The sequence below is a fragment of a genome, unplaced genomic scaffold (genome assembly GCF_019419815.1).
Source record: "Pyrus x bretschneideri cultivar Hongxiangsu unplaced genomic scaffold, Pyrus_bretschneideri_v1 Contig29, whole genome shotgun sequence".
Classification (NCBI taxonomy): Eukaryota; Viridiplantae; Streptophyta; class Magnoliopsida; order Rosales; family Rosaceae; genus Pyrus; species Pyrus x bretschneideri.
The window spans coordinates 4,815,459-4,834,899 of NW_025999601.1; the positions used below are offsets into that span (position 1 = coordinate 4,815,459).

Consider the following 19,441-nt stretch of genomic DNA (forward strand, 5'->3'; position numbering starts at 1 on the left):
ACCAAAAAGAAGGTCTTGAATATAAAGAAACCTTTAGTTCAGTTCCTAAGCTAGTCAATATCAGGTTTCTCTTATTATTTGTTGTCCAATTTAACTGGTTTCTCAATCAACTAGACATAAGCAATCCATTTTTGCATGGTGAATTAAAGGAGGATGTTTTCATGACATAACCCCTTGGTTTTCAAGATCCCAGGAAGTCACATCATGTTTGTAAGCTCAAAAAGTCTCTCTATGAGCTTAAATAAGCTCCAAGAGCTTGGTTTGACAAGTTATTTCAAGCTCTCAAATCTTTGGGATTTAGTCAATCTTCCTCTGATGCCTCTCTATTTGTTCTTAAAGCTCTAACTCTAGTTATAGTACTAATCTATGTTGATGGTATTCTGGTTAGTGGCCCTGATTTTAATATCTGCAACCAGATTATAGCCAAGTTAAGTACTCTATTTCTTGTTAAAGATCTGGAGTCGTTGCATTACTTTCTGGGTTTAGAAGTCCAAAGAACCACTGATGCTATGTTTCTTCATTGAAGCAAGTACTTGTTTGATCTATTACAGAAAACAAACATGGGTAGAGCTAAACCATGTTCTACTCTGCTTAGTTCAACCAAGTTAGATCACAGTGGTGAATTACTTGCCAATCCCACTGAATACAGATCCCTCGTAGATGCTCTCCAATACTTAACTTGGACAAAACCTAACATCTCATTTGCAGTGAATCAGGTCTGTCAATTCATGCATGCTCCTACTGTCATCCATATGCAAGCAGCTAGATGCATATTGAGATTTCTCAAAGGTATCATTGCTCATGGTCTCTGGTTTAAGAAAGGTTCAATTCACTTGTCAGCCTACTCTGATGCAGATTGGGCTGGTTGTACTTATGATAGAAGGTCTATAAATGGTTCCTGTGTTTTTCTAGGCACCAACTTAGTTAGCTGGAGTGCCAAGAAGCAATCCACCGTGGCTCGTTCATCCACTAAGGCTGAGTATAGATCCTTGGCTCACATTGCTGCAAAGGTAACTTGGATATGCAAAGTGCTCAAAGATTTTGGTTTCCCTCTATCTCATAAACCCACTCTCTAGTGGGATAATATCTCAGCTATATCACTTGCATCCAATCCTATATTTCCCGCTAGAATTAAGCATGTAAAGATTGATTATCATTATATCTGTGAGTTAGTGCTTGCAAACTTGGTTGTAGTTCAGTATGTTTGTAGCCAGGATCAAATTGCAGTTATTCATACCAAAGCCTTATCTAAAAGCAGGTTTATGTTTATGCAATCCAAGCTTTCTCTTGGAACATTTGATTCTTCCAAGTTTAGCTTGAGGGGGTGTAAAGATGAAGGTGCCACATCATGACTAGAGTTAGTTATTAGTTGTTATAAGTTTGTTACAAATGTAATTTGTTTGTTACATAGTGTAATTAGTTTTAGATAGTTAACTGTCAATAGCCAAAAGGCTATATATATGTGATTGTATTATTCATTACTGTTTAATGAGAAAATACATCTTTCTTCTTCTCTAAGAAAACCTCTCTCAAGAACTCTGAGTTTCTATACCAAGAACTTTGTCAGCCTCATCGGGTATTGCGAGGAAGATGAACCTTTCACCAGAATGATGGTTTTTGAATACGCTTCAAATGGGACACTTTTTGAGCATTTACACAGTGAGTATATAGCTACATTCGTTCAAATGTATGTCTTTGTGCTAATTATGCATGAGATATCTAATGCTAGTGAAAACTGCAGTAAAAGAAGCTGACATAGGATTATGCACCGAAAGTCTCAGAATTTAGCTTCTCTATTTCATCTACCATCTGTTAAGCTCTTTAATTGCATATATCAATTATGGAGTGCAATGGACGCTATCATTTTTACATGTTTGCATCTATCAATGTGACTTTTTGAGTTGACTTGGATGAGCAAAAAAATTGGGAATGAATACACGTATGTTCTTTAATAATCATATTTCTAATATGTTGTATGCCTCTGTTTACTCTTTGTTTTAACTATTTATTTCAATAGTCATTGCACCACAGAGTACTACCAAGCAAATACACATTATACAGTCTAATTCACTTTGCTATCAAAGTAAAGGACCAGTGGACATATTTCTTCCAATTCTTATTTGACTCCATGCAAACGAAGGTGCCTTAATTCCAAACAAACAAATAACTAGACAGGTAAATGCAATCGACTTTTTTCACACACATTCTTGAATTCAACATCCTTCAGTGTTTCCTCTTTCATCCATATATGATCAAGTATCACAAAATGAAAAACAAACAAAGAATTACAAATTTTTAAATCAATAAAATGTAAATTCTACGGGACTTACATATGCTATCCAAGAATTTGCAAACAACTAACAAGCAATGAATTTGTTTTACTACCCTAATTCAGAATTTCACTCGACAGATTATGTGTATAAAAATCAAAGCAATTGTCAAATCAGATTCGAACCCAAATTCAGAGCATTTGATTTTGAGCAACTAGAAAGCAATTAATTATAAAAATCAAAGCAGATTAGAACCTTAATTACAAAGCAATTATCAAAGCATGAAATAATCCTAAAATTACCTCAGTGAGAGAGGGCTGTCGGAGGAGGAAGAGAGAGTGCGAGGGGGCGTGAGGGTGAGAGGCCAAGAGGGAGGGTGACAAAGATTTAGTGAGAGAGAGAGAGAGAGAGCTGTTAGAGGGAGAGAGTTTACAGAGAGGAAGAGCTGAGGGGAAAGTGTTTGCGATTTCAGTTAAAACTCGAGGATCTTTCGCGACGAACATAATATATTTGTCATGCAAAAAATTCAAATTTTCACAAAATTATTTTCGTGCCCACCCAGAAAGTCGAATTTTCAGCTCATTGTGCAACAAACATGAATGTATTTGTTGTGCGAAGAACATTTGTGCGGCGAATAAATTCATGTTCGTCATGTAATGAGCTGAAAATTTAATTTTCCTGGGTCAATTTTTTTTTTTTAAATTTATATGTATTCAAATAAAAACAATTTATATAAGATAAATAAATTACAAAAAATATCATTTAATATGTTTTACAAAGCAAGTCACAAATAAGTTGCATTATTCATCATCCGAACTATAATAACTTTTACTATCGTTGCTATCATCATTTTCAGTCTCCCATTCCTCCTCCTCGATAGGTACGTCACCGTCCACATTCAGGCCCATTGCAACATCGTAGCACGGAAGATTACCAAGGTTAATTGTAATTGACTGAATCGGTATTTCAATTGAAGCCACTCCTTGTATCTGAAACAGTTCTTGGATAAGATTTGTATCTCAAAGTGTTTCCGCATCATTTTCTATTGAAACGTTGGTGAGTGATGTTATCGACGTCGTCGTCAGTAGGTTCTTGTTCTGGTATAGCATAGAAATTCCTCTAATCCATCTTTTGAACAACTTTCCAACCTCTCCCGACTTTAGGGTCATCTAGATACACAATCTGTTTTACCATGTTTGCCAAAATGTAAGGGTCGTCATCGTACCAAGTTCTGTTAGTGTTCACAGATAGTAAGCCTTGATCATTTTTAACACTTCCATGCATATTTGGGTTTATATCAAATCATCAACAACATGATTACTTGGCATCGGTCTTTGTAAAGCAATTGCACGACACTTATTAGTTTGTCATAGAAATCAATGTCTGTACTTTTGCCTCCACATGGGACATGGACACCACTGTTTTGCGTACATAACTTGTCATCTCGTGCAACCCCCAAAAACTTGACGCTGTTAACATGGCAACCTAAGAACAATTCAACACAAATCGATCTGAACACCAAGTTATATAACTCTTCACTATAAGTGGGGGAATTCGATACTTTCAATTTATTCACCTAACATTATACAAAAACATACACCTGTTAGTTCGAGAGAATTAAATACTACAATATATATGTCAAATACACAACACTTATAACTTACATATTCGAGAAACCACTGTGGAAACAATTGACGGTATTTCTTGGCATACAAATTTGATGGATGTTCTCACTTCATCATCTCTTCATGCTCATCTAGGTATGGTATTGTCTTGTCACAATTGTGCAGTACGAACCAATACACTACCTCCATGTCATTTTTGGAAAACAACTCGCCTCGTACAGGATCTCCAAAGGGTTGTGCGCATTAGGCAAAAACAGAAAGTTTCTCCTTTCTTGCACCCCCGTCATTATTGCACTAAGGACGATTGAAAGTCATCTCCACATCTTTTAAATACATTCCACAAAATGTAAGCAACTCATATTGAACCCAAGCGTCTATAATTGATCCTTCGGGCTTTGCCCTGTTGCGTACACTTTTTTTCAACTCCCCGAGAAGCCTACCAAATAAAATGAGGCGAGTCATATTAGTAAGCATTAGTTAATGATGAATAAACAAATGATGAGGATTATATACCTTTCTATTGAATACATCCAGCGATAGTTGACAGGACCAGCAAGCAATACCTCTTCCGGCAAGTGAAGAATCACGTGGATCATACTTGTAAAGAAAGTTGGAGGAAATATCATCTCAAACTTGCATAGGCCTTGGACAATATCATGGCGCAATTGATTAACGTCTGTCTTTCGGAACGTTATTGCCGTCAGTTGGGAAAAAATCTAGACAACAACAAGATTGGCTCCACTACATCTTCTGGCAATAGGTGTCAAATACCCACAGGAAGTAGGCGTTACATAACCACATGGCAGTCATGGCTCTTTAGTCCAGCAAATTTACCCTATTAACATTCATGCAATGCATGATATTAAAAGCATATATTCCCATCAAAAAACTTTACAGAAAATAAAGACTTTAAAAACTCTTTTTTGTCATTCGGTTTCTTGGAAAAAAAAAACGCAAGATCCCTTCTGGCTTTATCACTGTCCCTATTCATCCATAAACCCCTCCGTATTCCCATTCTTTCCAAATCAAGATGAGTTTTGATCGTGTCTTTTGTCTTGCCCTTAATATCTAGAATGGTGCCCACCAATGTGTTAAATGCATTTTTCTCAACATGAATAACATCAAGGTTGTGTCTCAATTTTAGTTTCGACCAATACTGGAGCTCAAAAAACATAGACTTGTGCATCCAGTTCATATGTGTAGAAGGTCTAGTCCTACTCACTGTTTTCCAGAGCGAAGCAAAATCTAAACGGTTAAGCTGTTCCAAAATCTAATCACCGGACCATTATTTAGGTCTAAGATGATGCTCTGTTTTCCCGTCAAAATCTTTATCCTTTTCCTGCCATTCGTGGTCCCATGGCAACCATCTCCGATGATCAAGGTAACAAACTTTTCCGACATGTCAACCAGATGTTACATCATCCTTGCATACAGGGCATGCAATATTACCCTTAGTGCTCCACCCAAAAACAATTGCATATGCGGGAAAATCGTTCACAGTCCACATAACTGTTGCCCGCAAAGTGAACATCTTTCTAGTACACTTATCATACGTGCGTACACCGTTTGTCCATGAATCCTTTAGCTCATCAACCAACGACCTTAAGTAAACATCAATTGACCTACCATGATCCTCAGTTATCAAAAGAGTCATCATCATGTATTCTTTTTTCATGCATTTCCAAGGCCACAAATTATATGGAAATACGAAAATCAGCCAAGTGTTGTGGTGTTGGTTTAGAACCCCAAATGGATTGAATCCATCAGTGGCAAGTCTCAATCTAACATTTTGGGGATCAGCAGCAAACTAGGGGAACGTTCGATTGAACTCTTTCCATGCCTCCCCATGTGCAAGATGCCTCATCACATCGTCGTCTAGCTATTTTTCCTTATGCCATCTCATGTTGGTGGCAGTATGCGTCGACATATATAGTCGCTATAACCTAGGTTTCAAAGGCAGATAATGCATGACTTTTTGTGGGATCTTAGTTGTTCTATTCTTAGATGTCATTTTGAACCTCGACTCATTGCATACAGGGTATTTATCCAATGCTTTATTCTCTTTGTAGAATAAAATACAATTGTTTTTGCAAGCATGAATTTTTTTCATAACCCAATATTCAACACCTTTTGCGCATGTCTATGGTCTTTCGGCAAACAATTGTCCTTTGGAAGCATTCTCTTGAAAACCCCCAAAAAGTAATCGAAACACTGGTTCGACATACGATACTTTATTTTTCTGTGCATTAGTTCCACAATGACTGTGAGAACCAAAAAGGTCTCGCACCCCAGGTACAACTCTTGGTTGGCATTTTTTAATAGTTTTTCATATTGTTCGAACTTTGCACTATCCATTGGTGTAAGTACATCATCTTCCCCTTCCTGATTGGTGTTTGTTGATGCAAATGGAAAAGCATAATTTATAATATCCATGACTTGTTCATTAGAATCCACATTAGGTTCAACATTGCCCACTCTTGTGTTGTTCGAAGACGAAGCATTGTCTAATGGTTCCCCATGATGTTTCCAGGTATTATAGGTTTCTACCATTCCATTCCTTACTAAATGAAATTGAACATTTTCAATTGTGTCTCTTAACGTGTTGTTACACCTCCTCCATGGACACAGAATTTTAGTTGCACCCGTGTATGTGCAAAGTCAATAAAATCCTCGATTCCATCCAAGTATTCATTTGCCCATCTATTCGGGTTCAATATCCACGTTCTGTCCATAATTCCTGCAACCACAATAAAAGTACAACAACTTCAACTTCATACAAATGATATTGTCACCTTATGCCTCCAGTAAGGGCCCTATCCCATTCGGGAATGCAAAGTTATGTCACGTAATTTACGGCTACATCAGATTAGATTTCGACATGGAGGAATTTTGGTAGCATCTCGATACAGTTCTTCAGATGGACAACGCAGATATGAAATACCTATGTGCCACCCGAAGAACATACATAGATGACACCGGAATCCCCACAACCGAAACCTAATCCTTCAACCATAGCTAATTATTTTATGCTAATTATCTTTTCTTTTGAATTAATGTAAATTTTTATTTTAATCTAAATAAAAACTCAAACCTAATTACATTACCAAAATAATTAATAAAACTAATTTATTATCCCAAATACATATTAAAATTAAAGTAAATATTAATAGTCATCCATATAACATAAATTTATTATTAAAGTCAAATATAACGTCCTAAAAATCTTATTTAATAAAAATAAAATAAAAAACAATTCAACTTCAATCCTCCTCCGCCGGGGCAGCAACACCTCACTCCGCATCCCACAACACATCAAACTTCCACTGCCAGAAATGCTTCTTGAAAATGTCATCCAGATACTTCGGCTGCTTCTCATCGGTTTCATCAACATCCCAATGAACCTATATTAATGCCAATAACAATAAATTAGTAATTTAAAAAAATACTACTTTTTAACAAAAATAATTATACATTATTTAACACAAACTTACCGATAACTCCCCCACCATGGACTTCTTCAACCCCTCAGGCACCTCTTTCCAAGACTCAAACTCGGCAAAACATTGCCTCCACACCAAACCCCCAATATCAAACCTAAGTTCGGCATACGCATCAGTCCTACTTTTGTCTTCAAAGTAGGGCACTTGCTTACGTTGGTACCTCTCTATTCGCAATTAGGGATGGGTAAATACCCATTGGTTATGGGTAACCGCGGTTACCCACCCATTTAAATTAAACAGTTATGGTTATGGGTAGCCGTTTAGATAAATAAATGGTTATGGGTATAACCGTTTACCCGCAAAATTTAAATGGGTAGTTATGGGTATTAACTGCTGTTATAAACGGGTAACCGTTTACCCATTTATTTTATATATGTAAAATTAACACAAACCTTGTTCTCGATCCAATAATACTTAGCACCCAATAAATTAGCAAGAATTCATCAGTCCTTCTCTCAATAACACTCCTATAGGAATGATGATTCTCATCATCAAGGAATTCGCCAAATTAATTTAAATTCCTTGCGAGTAACCATGAAATTGACAGAAATGTCTTCTGAACAATTGTTGTAACCCAATAATACTTACCAAGTATTATATTTACCTTCATTGGTAACAGTTAAAAATATCGTTCTTAAACTATTAATTCAATTATTGGAATGGTTTAAGGACTTAAAAAATTAAAATACAGAAATGTATGATGAATGTACCTATAACGGTGTTTAATTGTTAAAAAAAAACAGAAAATTATGACAATTTTTTTTTAATTTTCAAGTTGTTAAAAAACATGTAGACGGGTGAAAAAGGGGTAATGGTAAAAAAAGAAAAGATAAACGGGTTAAAAAGGGCAAATGGGTAAACGGGTATTAAACGGTTATGGTTAAATGGGTATGCAGTTATGGGTATGGTTAACCGTTTATAAACGGTTATGGGTATGGGTATAACCATTTAGGCAATTACCCAATGGGTCAATGGTTATGTGGGTATGAGCATAAACAGTTATGGGTAAATAACCGCGGTTACCCGCCCGCCATAACCGTTGCCCATCCCTATTCGCAATACACCTTTCCTTTCGCGAGACCCTTCTCTCGAATTGGCAATTGCCTTTGAAACAAAACCTTTGAAAATTAGGGTTCTAAAATTGTGTTTATATAACACTCAGAAAACTTTGTGCGACAAACAACTTCGTCGTGCAAACTGCTTTGTTCATTGTGCAAAACGTGTTAAAAATGTGCATAAAATATGAGTGTTTGAAGGGCATCTAATCATTTCAATGAAATGTTGTGCGACGAATATGTGGAAATTTTCATCACGCAAACATTTGGTGACAAAATTTTATTTTCCGCATTTTCTTGCACGATGACCACAAGTGTTCATTGCGTGAAGTATTCTTACACGACGAACACTTTCGTCGCATAATTTTTTTTTTCCCTTTCCTGCCATTTTTGTGCGCAACAAAATTTGTTTCGTCGCACAAGCTATTTTTTCTACTAATGAAAGGAATTTAAAATATTTATTAAAGGTTCAATTTGGACGCTGCTTTTATGTTTACCAATCATTTTTTTGCTAACTTTAAAGTAAAGCAATTTTTGGTGAAGAATAGTAATACCTAAACGAGATGCAGCACAAAATGCATCGATAAAATAGGATGAGCTTGCTAGTTTTCCTCAAAATCGATATGAATGTAAAATGCATCGAATCGAACCGTTCGAGTCCTACTTTGAAAGTAGGTCAAGACCTAACACAATATGTATGCTAATTGGATATGGCAATTGTTCAAAAAAATAAAATAAATAAAAGATTTATATTTCATCGCGGGTCAATAAAGCTCCAGGTATTCAATCCAATTTTCTCTTTCTAATGCAGCTGAACTAACGCACAACCTCAAATAGTATTGATAATAATTAAAATCAAACTCAAAACCCGACCGATTGAGTTATGAGCATTATCCTGTAGGAAAATAACTATATATGTACATGATACAGTAACACTAGTCAACTAATTAGAAGCAGCATTACATCATATGATACTGGACGTAGCACAAAACCCTTACGTCCACGTATGAAGAGTAGTCAGCTCATAACAACACACACCGTCCATGACAACAGCACTCTGTACGTGTGTCTCTAATCCAAGAATGGTATACCTAGAAGCACAAAAAAACAATTATTAATGGGTGTAGATAGCTGTCCTAAGTTCTTGGTATTAGTACTTTTCTAATAAAAGTTGGTATTGTGCTTGTAAAACAAAAGGAAAATCATCCTTTTCCCCCTTTACAAACAAGATTAAATAACAAAATTTTCTGTATACTTAAAAATGTGGGTATTAGTTACTTAGTAATACAGTCTTGTGATATTTTTTTTTATTTGTAAGTGAGAGGTATTAGGTTCAATTCTCGCCAAATACGAATTTGGGCCACATTATTGCTAGCTCATTGTAAGACTTAGCTCACTTCTTATCCCTCTTAATGTAGACAATACCGTTTGCTAAAAGAAAATGCGGATATTAAAGCATATTATTCTAAAATATATATAATGAAGGACCAAAGGATATTTTAGTTCAATATATGATTTTTATAATTTGGGTTTTAATTTATCAAAATTTTATTTTCGACATTAGCATAAATATTCTATTATAAATTTAGGGCAATATCTCACTTGATACTTAGCCAAGCACAACTCCGCTCTACCCAAGCACAATGCCTCATTGATTGAATATATGTGTACTTATATTTTGTCAAGGAGATTTTAAATGCCTTCCCTAACCTAATTTTTGTTTTTTAAATTAAATTAAATTTATTAATGAGAACCAAGTTTTCGTTTTGAGTACTCAACCACGTCTTCCAAGTTGCAACTATCACTTTGAATACGTAGTACATGAATACATTCTAAATTTTAGTATAAGTACTGGTATATCCCAACAACGACTTAATTCCCTCCAAGGCTCTGAATCCAAGGAAGCGTTTGAATATACTCAAAACAAAATACTACTCACTTTCTCTGTGTCTCTTGATTTTATTCTAAACTTCACCAATGGAGTTGAAGACCATTCTGGGATATCTTCAAGAAAAGACCATTTTGGTTACTGGAGCCACAGGCTTCCTTGCAATGGGTATACCACCTCTCTTCTCTCTCTCTCTCTCTCTCTCTCTCTCTGTCTGAGTTACTTGCTAATATATGGCATATGCAGTATTTTTGGAGAAAATAGTAAAGGTTCAACCGGATGTGAAAATGGTCTACCTTCTTTTAAGAGCTCCGGATACCAAATAAGCCAAGGATCGAATGCATAATGAGGTTTGTATATACATAACGCTTCATTTCATTTTCTTTTATTTAGTTCTATAGTTAATGACGTTCACTTTATTTTAATTTTTTGATAAAGATTTATATATTAAGATCATAGGAAAGGCGTTGTTCAAGGTTCTAATGGAGAAGCTAGGTGCAGATTTTGATTCCTTTATTTCGGAAAAAGTTGTGGCTGTCCCAGGAGATGTAACTTCTGAAAACCTGGGGGTGCAAGACTTCAAATTGAGGGAAGAAATGTTCACTGAAATACAAATTATACTTAATTCTGCCACAACGACGAGTTTTGATGAACGGTAAGAGCTTTCACCCTGCAATTGAGCTCATGTGTTGGCTGATGTCCTTCCCAATTACCGCTTGTGTGAAGAAAAAAAATTAATCACAAACTTCACTATTGAAATCCTATGTACATAAACACTACAATATGTTTTACATATATAATGTACAACACATACACTGTTAGTAATTGTATGTACAATCTCTTGATTAAAGTGATAAGTAAATAACCAAGTGTATACATATTTGCAGATATGATATTGCACTAGACGTGAATACATTTGGAGTTCTGCATGTGTTGAGTTTTGCAATGAAATGTATAAAACTAGAGATGCTTCTCCACGTATCAACCGGTCAGTTTACGTTTTTCAATCAGTATAGCCTTTTCCTCTTCCTTTTATTTTCTGTTTGTCCCATACTGTACGTAGTTATCCTCTTCTTTTTTCAGTCATCTGCAATTATCATTTTTTTAGATACATTATCTTTAAATATATATGGGGAATGAAACCTTTTTATTTTGGGGTTTGTGTCCTTAATTGGATACATTTTGCTTAACTGATGGTGATCAATGATTGTTTTCCAGCTTGTGTGTGTGGTGAAAGGGAAGGACTCATACCAGAGGACTCATCTTCATTCATGGATGAGAAAGCAAAGGCACCACCAAATTTAATTTCCAAGTACGGGAAAAGAAAGTTGTAGAGAAGAAATTGAATGAACTAAAAGCACGAGGTGCTTCAGAAGAAAGTATTAGAGGCACCATGAAGGATTTTGGTATTGAAAGGTTGTTGAGCATCAATACCTAATTGTGCCCTATTGACCCTCACATATAAATTTTATATTTTGGCTTATTTTCCCCATATATTGATGACAATAAAAGTAAAAGAAATGCTAGTGCTGGTTGAAGTTTGCAACTCTTAACTATATTGTGCCATTCCAAAGTTGACTTATGCTAATTATCTTTTGTTTTTCTTTAATATAATTCCTAATTATCAGGGCCAAACTTTATGGATGGCCAAACACCTATGTATTTACAAAGGCAATGGGAGAAATATTTCTAGAGAACTCAAGACACAATTTACCTCTAGTCATCATCCGCCCAACCGTGGTTACCAGTACTTATAAGGAGCCATTTCCAGGTTGGATTCAAGGTTTCAATTAATGATCTTGCATCATGCACCATAAAATTCTTAGTTTTTGAAATATATCTCGTTATTCAATAATTAAAAGTCATAAGTGCCAATAGTGATAGCCTTTAAAAGACGAACGAAAACTAAAATGTATGGTGATCCCACAAAGCAAAAATCATATATTTGTTCCTATTACAGAATCATTGATAGCGTTATTGCTGGTTATTGCAAAGAAAAACTGACATGCCTACTTGTTGATCCTATTTCTGTATTTGATATGGTAAGTTCAAAGTCAATCAATCTCTTGATGCCTCCCAACACTACATACAATTATATATATGTATATTATGTACACGCATATGCATACGCATGCATATATGCATGATAAATTAATGGAAATTACGTCCACCACTCTGGTTTGTATTTCTCCTCTGTTTTCTTTTTGTTAAATTTCTGTAAGCATTTTTATAGAAACAATATGTTTCTAATACGTAACTAAAGTGTGGTTAAATTCTATAAATTGCGCAGATTCCCGTAGATATGGTGGTAAATTCCATTATTTCAGCTATGGTTGTGATGCAAATCAATCTTCTATTGTCATTTACCATGTGGGATCCTCATTTGGAAACCCTATCCAATTTTGTGATATTCATAATTTTGTGTTCCGACACTTCACCAAAAGTCCCTGGGTTAATAAGGATGGAAACGCTGTTAAAGTCGGCAAGCGCACAATGTTTAGGACTATGGCTTCTTTTCGCCTGTACATGCAAATTTGCTTCATGATACATTTGCAGGTTTGTTCTTTCTACTTCCTCGGCAGTAGTGCTATACAATATAATATAAAAATCCCCAATATAATAGCGATTGCAAGTATGGATCATCTCATCTCGTGGAGAGATTTTTTGTGTACATAAAATATAGGATGATACATCACATATCATAGTAAAGGGTTATAATAAAGTATACTTTAAAGTGAGACATATCAATTAACCCTATTGTTCACTTATATTATAACATGTGGTGTGTATCACCTTTGTTCCGGATACACAAAAATATTTTCATCTTGTCCTCTGTGTGATCAAGATTGAATCAATTAATATCCGTTTATTAATAATACTCGTTTTATTGTTAATAACTGTTATCAAACATGGTAGTTTTTTTCAGTTCATTAATTTCCTTTCGTATGTTCTTATTTGCAATTTTGAAGGGATTAATGTTTGTAAGTAAAGCTTCAGGGGGATATTTCAAGGACATATATGTTAACAATAGCCAGAAACTCACATTGGTGATGCGCTTAGTAGAGCTATACAAACCCTACATGTTATTAGGGGTGGTTCGGTATGGGATACCATACCAAAACTAGTATCCCGAATCCCAAACCGAAATTTTTCGGGACGGGAATTTGAAGACCAATCCCAAACCAAATTTTCGGGAATCCCAAATTTCGGGAATCCCGAAATATTTTCGGGATTTTGGGACAAATCGGGAATCCCAAATTGAAATATGAAATGTTCTTCAAATATATAATTCAAGAACGCATTTATGAACTAGGAATTTCATTTCATTCACACTACCATTTAATTGAACACTGGCATGCTTGACTCTTTTTATCATAGTCAAAATTCAAATTAATTAAACTCTTTTTGCAATCTGTTGAGAGACAAAAGAATCAAGCCTTCTGAAATCATCAGCCATGGCAGCAGCAATAATAAAATCCACATGAATATCAAACAGAACATGAAAAATATGCAAGGTGTAGGGCATTCTAGGTTACTGAGCATGAATTAGAAACTACTAGCATCAATTATAAAAGAATAATATATATATATATGTATAAATATATATAATAATTAATATTATATATTTTCGGTTTGGTATGGGATTCCCGAAATATCGAGAAGCCAATCCCGAATCCCATACCGAAATTTTGGGATTGGTTCGGGATAGCATCCCGAAAATTTCGGGAATTTCGGTTTGGGAAATTTTTGGTTTGGGATCGGGATTTTTTCGATTCGGTTCGGGATTTTCGGGAATTTTTTCCACCCCTACATGTTATTCAAGGGCATGTACGTATACTATACTTTTGTAACCAGACACTTATTCTCATTTTCCACTATTGAAGAGCATGGACAATAATAAATTAAACACGTTTTATTTGTAGATTTGATGACAACAATTCAGAGGAGCTGCAAAAGCTGACAAGTGAGTGTTACATAGACGCAGAATTTAACTTTGATCCCAAATGCATTGATTGGGAAGACTATTTTATGAATACTCACATTCCTGGCCTCCGAAGGCATGTTATGGTTCAATGATTAACTTGAACAGATACATTCTCGTTATGATAACAATTGTACCTTTAGGCATGTATCAAATTCACATCCTTCTATCATTGCCTGCCTATATTGATTGTGATGAAGTTGATCATGAGTTAAGTAATTATATCAAAGTCTCATATTTGGTTTGTGGAATAGGTATTGAGAATGTCTTTTTTATGTTTACTAAAGTTAGTAATGGGCAGAAAATAACTAACACATATGTATGAAACTCTCATAAAGGAGGGAATTCCTTAGACTCGTTTTTAGCCACTAGTACAAAAAGGCCATAAGCGACGGTTTCCAACGTTGTCTCTATTGGATTGTGGACTATTTTAATGTGGATGTGTGCGAGAGCGAGGCGGATAAAGTCAGTGTAAATAATTATATTAACGTGCATAGTTAGCGGATAGTTGGATTCTGTTTAATCATATTAAATTAATCTATGTAATCGTGGTTAATTGACGTGTTTGTGTTCGTGCAAAATAAATTAAGAATTCAACCATAAGACAGTGTAGCAATTAACATGCTCAAGAGTGCTAAATCAGAGGATTCCCATTCTTGAAAAGCAGCAGTAACATCCCTAGTTACTCCAGTTTCAATGTCCAACGCAAACTTAGGTGGAAACACAGCCGCGTCATCAAAATGATCAAACAATTTGTAGCCTTTCAACACATATTTAAACTAAAAATCCCACTTTGTGTAATTATGATCACCAAGTTTAATTTTCAACGTTCCCAACAATCCTTCAATTTTCACAATTATAGAAGCTATCATACTACTTCCAAGAATTACCAGTTTCAACAATTAGAAGTATCAAGAATTGCAGCCAAACAACTACTTCACTGCTGAACACTAAGACTCAAGTCAATGAAATCACTGTCTTTGGCCTTCGCAAATTTCAATCAAAAACAAATCTACAAAAGAAATTCGTAAGCAATGGCATTTAGTCTCTTAGATCTTCAGTAGTAATTCTTAAGGGTCATTTTGGTTCTCTTCTCTAATCAACCTAATTGTTAGACTGAAACCTTATTTGTTTAAATATTTTGATATCGAGGTCCTTAGCATCATTTAAGAGATTTAACTCATGCATTTATGCATTTAATGTCCCACAAATTATGAAATTTAAACAAATTCAAATAATATTTTTAAAATATAATAAATAGTTAAAAATCAATTTTAAAGTAATATTGTTCTTCACTAAAAGTATAGCGAAAAAACAAAGGTACCAACATAATTATTAACATATTTTAAAAAATAACTATTGATATTTTCTCAAACATAAAATAAATACATATAATTAGCATGGGTCAAGGTTCTAAAAGACGCTAGGCACTAGTCGAGCAGCGGGCTAAAGCCAGGGTCTAGGTGGGCGCGTAGGCAGACTAGGCGGATTCAAGTAAATTCATTATATTTCTTGTAAATAAGTGTGTTGATACTTAAAAAATATATAATTTCATCATAAACTATAAAATAGAATGACATATGTATTATGAAGTATTGGAACATAATGAAAACATAGGGAACAAGCATATAGTGTGTGCTCATTTAAGTATCCAACAAATCTCTTACAATTTATTGAAAAAAATTAAATGCAAAATGAAAGTTATCTATTTTCTGTTTAAGTGACTCGCAACCTAAGCAGGTGTTACATCCCACATCACCCAGGGGAGTGGATCCTCTAAGCCTTATATGTATATTCACATCTCTACCTAGCACGAGGCCTTTTGGGAGCTCACTGGCTTCGGGTTCCATCAGAACTCCGAAGTTAAGCGAGTTCGTGCGAGAGCAATCCCAAGATAGGTGGCCCATTGCGAAGTTCTCGTGTGAGTTGTGATTTAGTTTATTTTTGTGTCATTGTAGGTGCAATTGGTGAAGATGACAATAAATGGCCAAAAGGAGCAATTTGGTGCAGTTTTGGACTTGGATTGGATAGCGTGTGTATAGAGCATAATGGATGAACGTTTTTCAGTTTATATGCTCAAGATCTCAATTGCATAATGAGTTAGATATATTAATTTAATGCATACATGATGAATTTATACTCTAACATCTAGACAAACTCATGATATATATGCAGTGGTTTTAGTATACTTCATATAGGTATTTCACCACATATGAAATGACGATCGCATGTCGTTGTTGTCTGTATCTTTTTAGATTTACGCCCACATTTCCATGTAAGTCATCTCTTGAAAAAAGACTTTTCGATATGAGGGATCTTCACCCCCACAATTTGAAATGACTTTTGAAATTTGTTAACTGTTACCAATCTCACCCAGCCTTGTATCCAAACTACTGACAAGTTAGAATATTAGTCTCAAAGACTATTTCAAGAAAAACATTTAGTACATACAAATTTTGTTCTTATGCCAAATCATTATATGAAGATACGAACCCCCACAATTTCAACCAAGTAATGAAGTTCGTGCATGGCATTCATTATACTACTTTTCAACCATGCTCAAAATGCATTAGTGGTTCATCAATATTGTTAATTGCAATTACCTGGAGTATACCGCAACCTGACCTGCAACTATTTTATTAAAATTGTCCTACCGCACTGATAATAAGTTAAATGTAAAATGCTTTAAAATACGACTATAAATGAAATACTAAAATATGTTTTTGTAAGTTAATTTCTTCCATAGGAATTAAGGGTATAAGCCCTTAACCGGAGTTAGTGACTTTAACTCCACATGCAATGGCACTCCTCTGTAAGATGGATTAGAACTTCTTGATCTCTAGTTGTCACCAAATCGTCAAAAAACCAACGTTCCTTTCTGTAATAGCTCTGATTATAGTATCACTTTAGCTCAACCACAAAATTATTAGACCCATACAGATCAAATTGATATCACGCATAAATCAACATCACAATTAAAATGCATGTAAGGAAACCTCACAATTAATTCCAAAATGGTGACAACCCCCACAATTTCTAATCATGTTGCAGTAAAAAGTGTAACCAATTTATTTAATAAATCACAATGTACGGTGAAGAAAAACTCCCACAAGTTCTTAGAAGCCTTAAAATTTTAATAAGGTAAGCAATATACTGGGGCAAACCTTGCAGCTTCACCATAGAAGACAAACACAATATTACTCTATAGATATCGCAAACAAGTCAAATATATAAGTGACAAATAACAATCCATTAGAATTTGGAATGAATAATACATCTTTTACAACTAATTAAGGAGATTAAAACAACTCAAGCATAAATGTGTGTGTCCTAAATCTATAACGCGTATATTTTCCAATTTAAGCTATATGTTTAAGAAGTGTAGCACATCAGAAGTGTCCATAGCTAGCTCACCATGAACCCCTACAAATTAAGGGATATCTCCAGCAGATCTAGGACTTAAAAAACCTTATAGTGCATGCTCATATCATAAAATCGTCTTTAGCATATCACTACACTTTATCATAAGCACAACAAGCGCATGAGGTATATGACCGACATTATAATAGATTATTAATACTTTGGCTATGACTATGGAATCATTCTCATATAATAAATTACTAAATAATTTTAAATTATACACAAATATAAATCAATAACTAATTAAAATAATGTGTCACTTATCCATAAACTCCGTAATAGAAAAAAACTTCAACCCCGTTTGGAACTCTCTGTATAGCTGACGGCAAGCGTATAGCATTGGCCTTACTACCAGCTTGTCTTAGTTGTTTCTTCAACTTTCATTTGCATAAAAACTTTCCATGCTAACATAGTTGTTAGTCTTTTGAGAGAACTCAACTCATGCACAACAAGAATCATTTGCTTTCACAACAGAGAAAGAGAAAAATATTAATTCATTTATTTGCAGTTCTTCATATGACTGAAGTTGAATTTGTGAGAAGTAATTAACTGAAGTAATCAACATAAAATTAAGTAATGTAATCTTGTACATCTGAGTCGTCTGAGTAAGAGCTAGGAGATTCTTAGAAATGACATACGTACAAAAACTGGGAGGTCATTCAAGTTATATAATTCACAAAGTAGAGAACAGAAGAAAACTCCAGAAATTAAAATATTATAAAAAAGGAATGCAATTATCAGATAGCCCTCAACACTTTTAAGATTGGAATGTAATCTAGCAGGTTGGACAATTTAGACAAATATAACCGTTGTTATTGAAAACAATACAAAAACAAAACCTGAATTAAATTGCATGCCAATATCACTTGGGTAAAAAAAAATGATACAAAATAAATTATATCAGATGCCAAAGGCGTTCCTTATTCAACTCTCTACAAGAAAAGGTCCAACTAAACTATATTGGTATACTGAAGTAACACGAATTAATAGCACAATAACACTTTGATACCAGTTAACCAAAACTGGCAGCAAACTTAATTTTGAGATGATGATATTAAGTTCTGTACTTTGAAATTTTCTACTACATCTTCATAGAAAACTAGCCACCCAAAAAAAAAACAAACGTGCTGCCATTCATATACTCGTTACGTAAAAAGTGGTTATAATCTAAAATATTATGGCACTTATAAATCAAGCTCAAGCATGAGACTCATACCTGATTTCCGTTTTCAAAGGATATAAGAATTGCCTACTATTCTTTAAGAATCAAAGTCATTACACATAAAATATATGCCTTGCTCTTTAGCTTTAGATTTACAAAATCACAGGGACATAGCTTCCTTGATGGCACACAAACACAAGCTCAAGTAACGAACTAATAGAAATGTTTAAGTTAAGGAAATAATTCAATGACTAAAATAATTGGAGGTACTTATCTGAAAGCTCCATATATATTGTAATCACGCGTCCTTTTTAAATTGTCCATATAGCTAACTTGGATAGAAAATCACCATGGAGGACTATATGCAATTGAGAAGTAGTAGGAGTAGCAGCCAAAATCTACTCTTAAGATTGTTGGAAATATTGGCTATGTGGGCACTACTTTTTCTACAACAAATCACATTAGATAAATATTAGTATATAATTCTCATTGCCACAATTAATTACATAAAAATTAACAAAAAAAGATAAAATATTTAT

General features: G+C 34.5%; 1 pseudogene; it reads left to right on the top strand.

The window, feature by feature from the left end:
- Nucleotides 1–10,427: 10,427 nt before the first annotated feature.
- Nucleotides 10,428–14,492, top strand: LOC103931003 (annotated as a pseudogene).
- Nucleotides 14,493–19,441: the final 4,949 nt, after the last annotated feature.